The sequence below is a fragment of the Magnolia sinica genome, chromosome 5 (assembly GCF_029962835.1).
Source record: "Magnolia sinica isolate HGM2019 chromosome 5, MsV1, whole genome shotgun sequence".
NCBI lineage: Eukaryota > Viridiplantae > Streptophyta > Magnoliopsida > Magnoliales > Magnoliaceae > Magnolia > Magnolia sinica.
Window position 1 is genome coordinate 20,052,481 of NC_080577.1, and position 10,712 is coordinate 20,063,192.

At 37.8% G+C, this 10,712-nt stretch overlaps 1 pseudogene; it reads right to left on the reverse strand.

Annotated features, from left to right (window-relative positions):
- Positions 1-7,715: 7,715 nt before the first annotated feature.
- Positions 7,716-7,851, reverse strand: LOC131247488 (U2 spliceosomal RNA; annotated as a pseudogene).
- Between the last annotated feature and the right edge of the window lie 2,861 nt (positions 7,852-10,712).

A 10,712-nucleotide genomic window follows, 5' to 3' on the forward strand; every position in this document is an offset into this window, starting at 1 on the left:
CTACACAGATGCAGATATGGCAGGCAACATAGACTCCACGAAGTCTACCTCGGGGTTCATATTCACGTTTGCAGGGGGAACAATTTCTTGGCAGAGCAAGCTATAGAAAGTTGTAGCATTGTCGACGACAGAAGCCGAGTACATTACAGTCGCAGAGGCATGTAAAGAGATGCTTTGGATGAAGATGTTCTTACAGGAACTTAGCCTGAAGCAGGAGGAGCACGTGGTCTATTGTGATAGTCAGAGTGCTATACACTTGAGTAAGAATCCAAGTCAGCATTCCAAGTAAAAGCACATAGAGATATAGTATCATTGGGTCAAGGATACTTTGGAACAAAAGGTGTCACAGCTTGAGAAGGTCCACACGGACGATAATGGGTCAGACATGATGACCAAGGTTTTACTCAAGGGCAAGTTTGAGGTTTGTAAAAACCTGGTTGGCTTGAAGAAAGTAAATTCCTCCTATGTCAAAAAGGAAGAGATTTGATGAGTTTTTTTACCCGTGCTCAACCGGTCGTGAGCCTCACACGACCGGTCGAGGGTTGGTGCATGACCAGTCGTGAAGTCGAGCCCTGACTCGACTCAAAGTCCAACGACTTTGGAATATTTTTCTCCGGGGTGCTCGACTGGTCGTGGCTTCGTCTCGACCGGTCGTGGTTATGCAGATTCGTTCCGTGATTTTGTGGATTGCAGAAATCTGAGTCATTTCGCAACTGGGATGCGGAAAGGAGTTTCCTAAAACTATAAATAGGGGATCTTAGGATTTTTTAAATGATATAAAAAACACAAGAGGGTTATCAAGGGTGTGAGAGAAAGAGAGAGAGGAAGCTTGTAGAAGGGAGATTATACTCGTGGAGGTTATCTACTGTGCAACTTATATCCCAGCGCTTCTACGTCCTCGTAATTGGTGAGATCTCTCTGTTTTTCTTTTATTCTCTCATTGTTTATCCACTCGTGCGAGGGTGAAGAAGGTTATAACGTTCTACTTTATAGTAGATTGTTGATCTGGACGAGGTCCCGTGGTTTTTACCTCTTTGAGGGTTTTCCATGTAAAAATCTCTTGTGTGGTGTGGTTTATGCTTTGATTTATTTCATTGCGTTATTATTCTATAATTTCGGTTTGTTTCAGGAGGCTAGATCCTAAGGTTTTGTGCAAGGCCCCCAACAATTATATAATTAAGTTATAACTCAAGTTGAATTGAGTTAATTAAGTTCAGGCCAAGCTTCGAGCCAAGTTGAGTCAAACTTAGGATAGTTTGAGCTCAACTCGAAATCATTTCGAGCTTCAAAAATCAGCTCGGTTCGGTTAGGCCTGAACCTAGCTTTGAGTCGAGTTGAGTCGAGCTTATTCAAGCTTAACCAAGTGAGTTAATCGAGCTAACTCAATTCATGTTCATCTTTACATGCAGTGGTGGAGGGATACGGATTGGGTGGTACCCCCACTTGTCTGAAGCTTGAAATAGGTTGAGGTTCTAAGGGTCTCACCATAATATATGGGTTTATCCACATTGTCCATCCATTTTTTCATATCATTTTAGGGTGTGAGCTAAATAAATGAGGCAGATCTATCGCTCAAGTGGACCACACTACTGGAAACAACGGTGATAATGACACCCACTGTGGAAACCTTGCAAAGGCATGATTTTTATTTACTATCTAACATGTTCTTAAGGTTAGATAGACCTATACAAAGGGAAAACACAAATATAAGCTTTGTCACCTTGATCCAAAACTTTTGTGGTCCCCATAAAATTTTCAACAGTAAACATTTAATCCTTATTATGTGATCCCCTTGAGCATTAGATCTATCTCATTTTTTGGTTTATACTCTAAAATGATGTCGAAAAATGGATAAATGATATAGATAAATCCATACATCACAATAGGACCCTCAAACCCCTAGTTTGTTTCGAGATCATAACAGGCAAGGTATTACCTAATCTTCTTTCGTGGTGCAGGTTATTAATTAAATTAGCCCTCAATTATGACACCATAAAGTTAATGACCTCATCATATGAAATTATTATTATTTTAGCCTTTTAAGCACTATTTGCCTTTTCAGGATGAAAATGCCCCTCTGCGAGCCATTCCCTCGTACAATGGTAACTTTTCGCGGAAGCCGAGAGGGCCCACTAAATTAATGTTTGGGGCCAACCCTTGGCCAATATGATCAATTCACTTTCATTGAATAGTTAAGAACCCACTACAGGGTCATTTCAAAAAAAATAAAGTTGGGTGTGGCCCTCAACTACATTAATGTGCGCATTAATCATGAATTATTTCCTCCGGTGTGGTATATTCATGATAAATTGTCCCTTGAATTTCGACAGATGGCATGAAATTAAAACCCCTTTCATGTGGACATCTTGGATCTACTCCAAGATGATCCAGTGAACCCGACAAAGATGTGGGATGGGTTTAGTATATGGGTCCCTTGTGTGAGAAAGGTCATTTGGCCTTTTCCTTCTTTTCTTCTTCATTTGTTCACGGGAGGGGACCATTTGGCTATTAGGACAATTGTCACCTACTTGAGACCTACTTCAAAGAGCTTCTGACATGCATTAGAGGTCATTCCCTCCAGTCCAGCGAGGTTTTAAGTTTTTTAAAGATTTTTTGCTACACACTCCAACGTAGAAGCTATGACGACCAAATGTGGTTTTAGGTTAGGATAATAATGGCTTTTATGTATATATATTGTGGGTGTGAGAGTTTATAAAAGGGAGGAGGATGTAGTGGTTCTCTTTATAATTATTTTTTTAATCAGTATGAATGATGAGAGTTTGTGAAAGGGATGAGTTTTGTAATGGAAGAATATTGTAATGAATAAATTTTGTAATGAAAGAATGTTGTAATACATGAATTTTGAAATGAAAAAATATAGCAGTGGATGAATATGATGAAAGTTGTAATTGATGAATGTTATAGTGGAAGAATGTTGAAATGGATAAACGGCCATAATTGTCTTAACTCCCTATAGATCGTATATCACACAAAAGTAGTCATTACTCCCTCATTACATGTCTTATTTATGTGATCATGTACTTGTTGAAAATGTAATTGATGAACATTTAAATAGCTTTGGAATCACCTCGTTTTGACATCATTTAGTATTTTGAAATTGAGCCCAAAGTGAATTATGACATTTATCACCGAATGAGATATCCAAATATATGAACTTTGGGCCCACTTTTGGATAATTAAATTGTGTTTAAATGAGTTGATTTTAAAAATATTTAAAATTTAATCAAATTACATTTCCAACAATTACAATATCACCAAAATCGGACATGCAACAAGGGAGTTATAACCGTTTTCGTCGAATTGGCGATCCATAGTGCGAATCGGTGATCCACAGTCATTGATAAACTTTGGGCCCAATTTCGAGAAATGAAATGGTGCCCAAATGAGATGGTTATAAATTAATTTGAAATTTCATCAAATTACATTTTCAACAAGTATAAGATCGCCCAAGTTAAATATATAATGAAGAAGTTATAACTATTTTCGTCGGATTGATGATTGATAGTGAGAATTGCCAATATTAATTGTGGATTGTTGATATTTACTGTGATTCAGTATGGATCGCCGATAGTAACTGTAGTTCATCGATATTCATTGCAGACAATCGATACTCACAGTGGATTGCCGATGCTCACTGTGAATCGCCAGTACGTACTCTAGATCATCAATCCAATGAAAACGATCATAACTCATTTGTTACATATTCTATTTAGGCGATTTTGTACTTACTGGAAAGGTAATTTAATGAACTTTCAAATGCTTTAAAATTACCACATTTGAACACAATTTAATTACCCAAAAGTTGTCTTAAAGTTACTATGAGTTGTTGATATTCATTGTGTATTGTCATCTGAGAAAAACAGTCATAACTCTTTTGTTTCATGTCCAATTTGAGTGATCTTGTATTTGTTGGAAAGATAATTTGATAAACTTTCAAATGGTTTTAGAATTACCTCATTTGGACACTATTTTCTAATACAATATTCATTCATTATAACATTTATCACATTCATTCATTACAAAATGCATCCGCTATAACATTCTTTAATTACAAAAATTCATCCATTACAACATTCTTCCACACCATCCTCTCTTTCACAAACTCTCACTATTCATACCCATCCAAATAAAAAAATAACTACTAGAGAAACCACCCCACTCTCTTCCTTTTCACAAACTCTCACTAATGATACCCACCAATAAAAATAAATACAACACATACAAAAATCCGTATTTGGCCGCCATAACTTCCATATTGAAGATTGTGACTGGATAATTTAAAAAAACTCTCTTTTTTACGTTCGAAGTATCGTCAAAGCTTCGTCAGAGGTTGACCGGAGGTTTTTATTATCATTAGGGAGTATAGTGTTTATCTGTACAACTACTAACCAACAAATAATTTTTAGTTCTTGGTGTGGTCCCCTCCTGTGAAAAAAAATGAAAAAGAAAGGGAAAAAAAATGCTAAAAGGCCTTTCGACGCAAAGGCCTCGCCCTTTCAACCCACATAAAACCCTATGTGGGTCCCACCAGATTATCTTAAAGTATATACAACTCGTCCACATGAAATGGGTTTTAATTTCATGCCATCTGCCAAAATTTAAGGGAAAAACTTATCATGAATGGACCACATTGGAAGAAATAGTTCAGAATTAACACACAATATTAATGCAGTTACAGTTTATAGACAGTTATAAAATTTTGTTTGAAATGACCCTACTATGAGTTGGTGGCTTTTCTGATAAAAGTGAATGGATTAGATCAGATGAGGGATGACCCCAATTATTGATTTAATTGAGCTCACACTCCAATTCTAAAAAGGATGTTTCTATTTTCACGAAAAGTTACCATATTATGAGTTGATGGCTGATAAAGGAGCATTTTTGTCACGAAAAAAACTAAATAGTTGATGTAGAGCTGGTCGCAGACACTTTCATGTCCAAGATGGATCAGAGAAGGCTCGATCAGAGGCAAAAGTCATCAAGATTGTCAAAACCTTGAAACATGTATATCTCGCAAACCGGAATGAGTTATTTGACGTACCATATATGATTTTAGGGTAGGACGAGCTACTTTAGCCAACCAACCCAGCTATTCCAGGTTACCCATGCTGAATTTGTGAGATTCTATCATATCAACGGCCGAATTCCATGTTTAATTCCGTTTTTACTATAAATAGTAATTTTTAGTTTGATTATAACTCTTCATTCGTTGGGCTTTAGGAGTTGCGCTCAACATGAAAAGTGTTTTAAAAATTTAGGAGAATAACGTGGTTAAGCCAAATATGACACTTACTATAAATAAAAAATTTACTATTTATTGTAAGTTACGAATGTTAAGGAGTTTTAGTTATAGTTTAATTCCTAAACTTCTTCCAAGTCTTGGTGTTCTCATGTAAAGGGTTGTAGATTCATTTATCAATGATCAACAAGTTTCTTTCATATATTTTAAAATTATTTATATTTCTTTTCTTTGTGGTTTCAAGAAGTCTCTGTGAGGAGTCCAGAGAAGCTCTGTGGATTCGGAGTAGTTATCCATGAGGAAGACGGTGATTGACCTCATCACGTTCATCCCTGCATCAATTGGTATCAGAGAGAGGATTCCGTTCGGGCCAATGACAAACAACAAATGTATGAACAAAAATCCAGTGAACGGTGAAATAGGGATTCATTATCTTTCGGAAAGAATGAAAACTTTCCACCGAGAGAGTCAGTTGACTATGCAAGGGCTACAGACAACCTTCAACCGTATTGCGGATGCACTAATTCCGCCCCGAGCTCAAAGTGATGCTCAACCGCCCGTGGTTACTATACGACACAACCCGGATTTCTACAAAGTACCATCAGATGATGATAAATCGTAGGCCACTACTTTGATCGTAAGGAAGCCGTTATACATGTCAAAGGTAGAAATAGAATTATAGCGAGACAATATCTTTCGAATGAGGTGCACCGTAAGCCAAAAAGTATGTGATGTGATTATCGATGTTAGGAGCAGTGAGAATCTCGTATTGAAAATAATGGTGGAAAAACTGCAACTGAAAATAAAAAATATCCATCTTCGCACATGATTGGATGGATCAAGAGGTCAATAAAGCAGAGCTAACCGAACAATGCACTATCTTGTTTTCAATTGGTAAAAATTATAAGGATCAAGTACTTTGTGATGTAGTCGACATGAAAGTTTGTTATATGTTACTTAGTCGACTATGACAATATAATATTGATGTTATTGCTACGCATAGAGGTCAGAATAAAGTATTTATATTTACTAAATACGGTAGAAAGATTGGCCTCGTCTCTATGGGAATAGAAAACCAACCAAAGACTTCTAAAATTGAGGAATAATCTCTCACAACTAAACAGACTTTTGTTAAATAATCTGAGGAAACAGAAGATATATATGCATTAGTCGAAAAGAAAGCATATATGGAGCCTGTGAACATCCCAGGAGATTTGAAACTAATGTTGCAGGAGTTCAAGGCAATTATGCTCGATGAACTCCCTAATAAATTGCCTCCCATACGAGATATATAAAACTACATTGATCTTGTCAAAAAGATACGTCTGCCTAACTGCCTACCTTACCAGAAGGAATATAAGATCTTTAAGGTACAAGTGAATGAATTAATCCATACTACCTAAGTCAAGGAGAGCATGAGTATATATATTGTGTCAACTCAAGAGCCTAATGTCAAGCACAAGAAAATGGCTAATAAACATCAGCATCAAAAGTTATCTCAGAATCATGAACCAAATCCCTTGAGTAACTCGAGGAAGAGTTTTTTCCAAGCGGAGGAGTTTGATGTAGAACATGTCACAGATACATTCCTACCATGGTTGGACTAAAAGAAGGCGGACCGTAAATTAATCATAACTTTTTATCCAGGTATCGTTTTGGCACACCAGACCGAGTATCATGAACTGAAGCAGCACAAGATCTCAAGGACGAGTTCTTTTGAAGTGGAAGGAATTGATGTAGAGCAAGTCGCGAACACTTTCATATCCAAGATGGATCAGAGAAGGCCCGATTAGAGTAAGAAGTCATTAAGATTGTCATAACCTTAAAACAGGCATATCTCACAAACCAAAATGAGTTACTCGACATACCATATATGATTTTGGGTAGGACGAGCTATTTTAGCCAACCAACCCCGCTATGTCAGGTTGCCGACGATGAATTTGAGAGATTCCATCATATCTACGGCCGAATTCCATGTTTAATTCCATTTTTACTATAAATAGTAAGCTTTAGTTTGATTATAACTCTTCATCCCTTGGGCTATAAGAGTTGCGCCCAACATGAACAATTTTTAGAAAAATTAGGAGAATAATGTGGTTAAGCCACATAGGACACTTAAGCTACGAATGTAGAAGTTTTAGTTATAGTTTAATTCCCAAACTTCTTCCAAGTCTCTTCCTATTTAAAGGGTTGTAAATTCGTTTATCAATGATCAATAAGTTTCTTTCATATATTTTAAAATTATTTCTGTTTCTTTTTCTCATGGATTCGAGAAGTTTCTGTGAGGAGTCCATGGAAGCTCCATGGATTCAGAGTAGTTACCCTTGAAGAAGACGGTGATTGACCTCATCACGTTCATCCCTGCGTCAATAGTATACAAGTGTCTAAAATAATAATGGCTTCATATACTAAAATCATTACCTTTGCATATAACATGGCTATTATAATTAATAACATGTGATGCAACCTACTTTGATGAGCCTTTGCGAAGTTAATTTAATATCATATGACTTAATAGGCCACATATCAAATAATAAATTCATAAGAACCGATGCTACACTTGACTTTAGCCAAAAGGTTGAAAAAGGCGTACTTTGAATGGGATCTAAATCATGGGTGCCAATTAGGTGCGGCCGACTCACTCAGACTATACAACACTTACTGTGTGCCCAACCTTGATGTATGTAGTCTATATCCAATCCGTCCATCTATTTTTTCGGATCATTTCATGACATTAGTCAAAAAAACATAATAGATCCAAATCACACTTGACTTTAGCCAAAAGGTTGAAAAAGGCGTACTTTGAATGGGATCTAAATCACGGGTGCCGATTAGGTGCGGCCAACTCACTCAGACTGTACCATACTCACCGTGTGCCCAACCTTGATGTATGTAGTCTATATCCAATCCGTCCATCTATTTTTTCGGATCATTTCATGACATTAGTCAAAAAACATAATAGATCCAAATCCCAAGTAGACCATATAATAAAAAATAGTGGTGATTGAAAATTAAAATCTTTTTTCAGGGGTTAAAGGTTTTGGATCAAGCTGATATTTCTTTTTCACTTCATCTAAGTTTACGTGATCTTATCAATAGGTTGGATGGCACAGGAACATTAATCTCTTAGTCCATGTGTATGAACAGTCACATTCCAGAAGAGCATCAAACTTTTCTGATGAATAGATAAATGGCTGAAAAAACGAAACCAGCTGTCCACATCCTATTTACAAGATGATTTTTAGTGTGGATAATCATGTGAAAATAAAATATGACGGTGTTTGCATTATCGGTCCACTTTATTGGTGGATCCACCACCAAGATTCTACGATGATACCCGCATCATTTGGGAAGTGGATTGCGTCCCACCCCTGCCCGTCTCTAGCCACGGATGGGCAGATCTGTATGGGGCCCCGTCGGGATGTATCTGTGTATCCACACCGTCCATTCCTTTTTTCAGGTCATTTTGAGGCATAATTCAAAAAATTAGGCAGATCTAACGATCAAGTGGACCACACCAAATGGTAAACTGGGTTGCATTAAATGCACAAAGCACAAGTTGCATTAAATGCAAGGGTCATATGTGGTATGATCCACTTGATAGTTAGAATTATCTTATTTTTCATCTTTTACCTTAAAATTATCAGAGAAAAGGGGTGGACCGCGTGGATAAACAGATACATCACGGTGGGCCCCACACAGATCTGTCCGTTCGTCCGCGTCCCACTATTGGTACATAACAGTGCAAAAAAGGCTCACAAACTATCTTTGCATTCCTTGTAAGATGGAAAGGAGTGATTTTGACACTCTGATAATGTATGATGCTTGATACGCAGGCACTCAGAAATTGTATACGTTACATATGTTAACTAAATCAAACAGGCCCCATATTAGATTGGTGGAACCATCTTAACCTCTGATTCACGGACACTCGTTTGTTGAAATAGGATCACTGAACATTCTTCATTTTTGACTGTCCAATAAATGTTTACCAACTCAATATTCAGATGATGAAAAAAGTGTAATTAATTGGACAATTTAACTTGAATTACTTGTATGCTAGGTATGCAATTTTTAAATGCTTGCCAGAGGACCTGTCAGGGACTCGGTAGAACAAGCAGCCTAGTTTGGACAAGCAACGGGTCGTGGTTTCGTAATCCAGACCGTTGGTCTGCTGCATCCCACCATGGATAGACTACACCTAAAAGATCTCCTTATTAGGAGGATCCTAACCCATACAATTCGCTGGATGCAAATAGACGGTTAAAAAGATAAATACAGCAAAGGTCCACCACCTCCAACTGAAAACGGAGTATTACGTGTCTATGATCGGATAAGGATCGCACTCGGCCTTCCCAATCGCGCCATTGGACACAGTGTTCAGGGTCCATCCATCTGTACCAAAATCCCATCCGTGAGCAGCTCAAAATCCAATCCCTTCCAGGAAGGCTTTTGTTTGGGCTGAAATGTAGGAATCTTTGAAGGGAAAATTCAAAATTGGAGTTGTAGGAGAATCCTGATTCATATTTCTCACTCATCTGTGTCCACATCACAGTGTCTAGCTTTTTGTAGCTTCTTGAGATAAGCTTGAAAGAGTATTTCTCAACTACGATCTCCTTAATAATCTCAGCCAGACATTGATACTGATAGGATTTCAACGGTGGTGATTGCATCCCTGATGCCTCTAACACTTCATTCCCCCTTTCTACGGTGAAGATTGCATCCACGATGTCTCTCACGCTTCGTTTCCCCTTCTTCCGTGTTGCACCAAACTACGTAGACTTCAATGCACATTGTAAACACTGACTGTCATTGCCCGCGTCATCTCCTACCGTTAAAGGACGGTTGGCAGGGATCTATCAAGCATTTCAAAATGTGAAATTTCATTCCCATTTTGAAATGTGTGCTGAGATCCCCGCTTGACCGTTATTGGTTGGTGGGGAATATGAGTGAATCCCTGGACTTGGATTGCCTGATGACCCGACTCTGTGGGGCTCACATCACTTATTTGTTTAATCCACGCAGTCTGTTTGTTCATTTTAGGGCATGAGCCTAAAGGCATATCCAAGCTCAAGTGGACCAAATTATAGGAAACAATGAGGAAAGTGATGACCTTCCAAGGCCCACCATGGTGTTTATTTTTCATCCAACTTGTTCATAATGTTATACAGACATAGATGTCAATGCAGGAAAACATGTTTATCAGTTGATTCTGAAACTATTGTGGCTCCAGGGAGTTTTCAATGATATACATTCAATTCCTACTATTTCCAAGGGGGTTACGTTTTCCTCATCTAAAATAAGCTAATGAAACAAATAAATATCATAATAAAACACATATATATGGTGAGCCCCACGGAGTTGGGTCATCGGATGTATCCATGTCCACTCTCCTTGCACACGGTCCTCTATGAGATTAGGGAGCAGATTAGGTGCGGCCCCTCACCCAAGA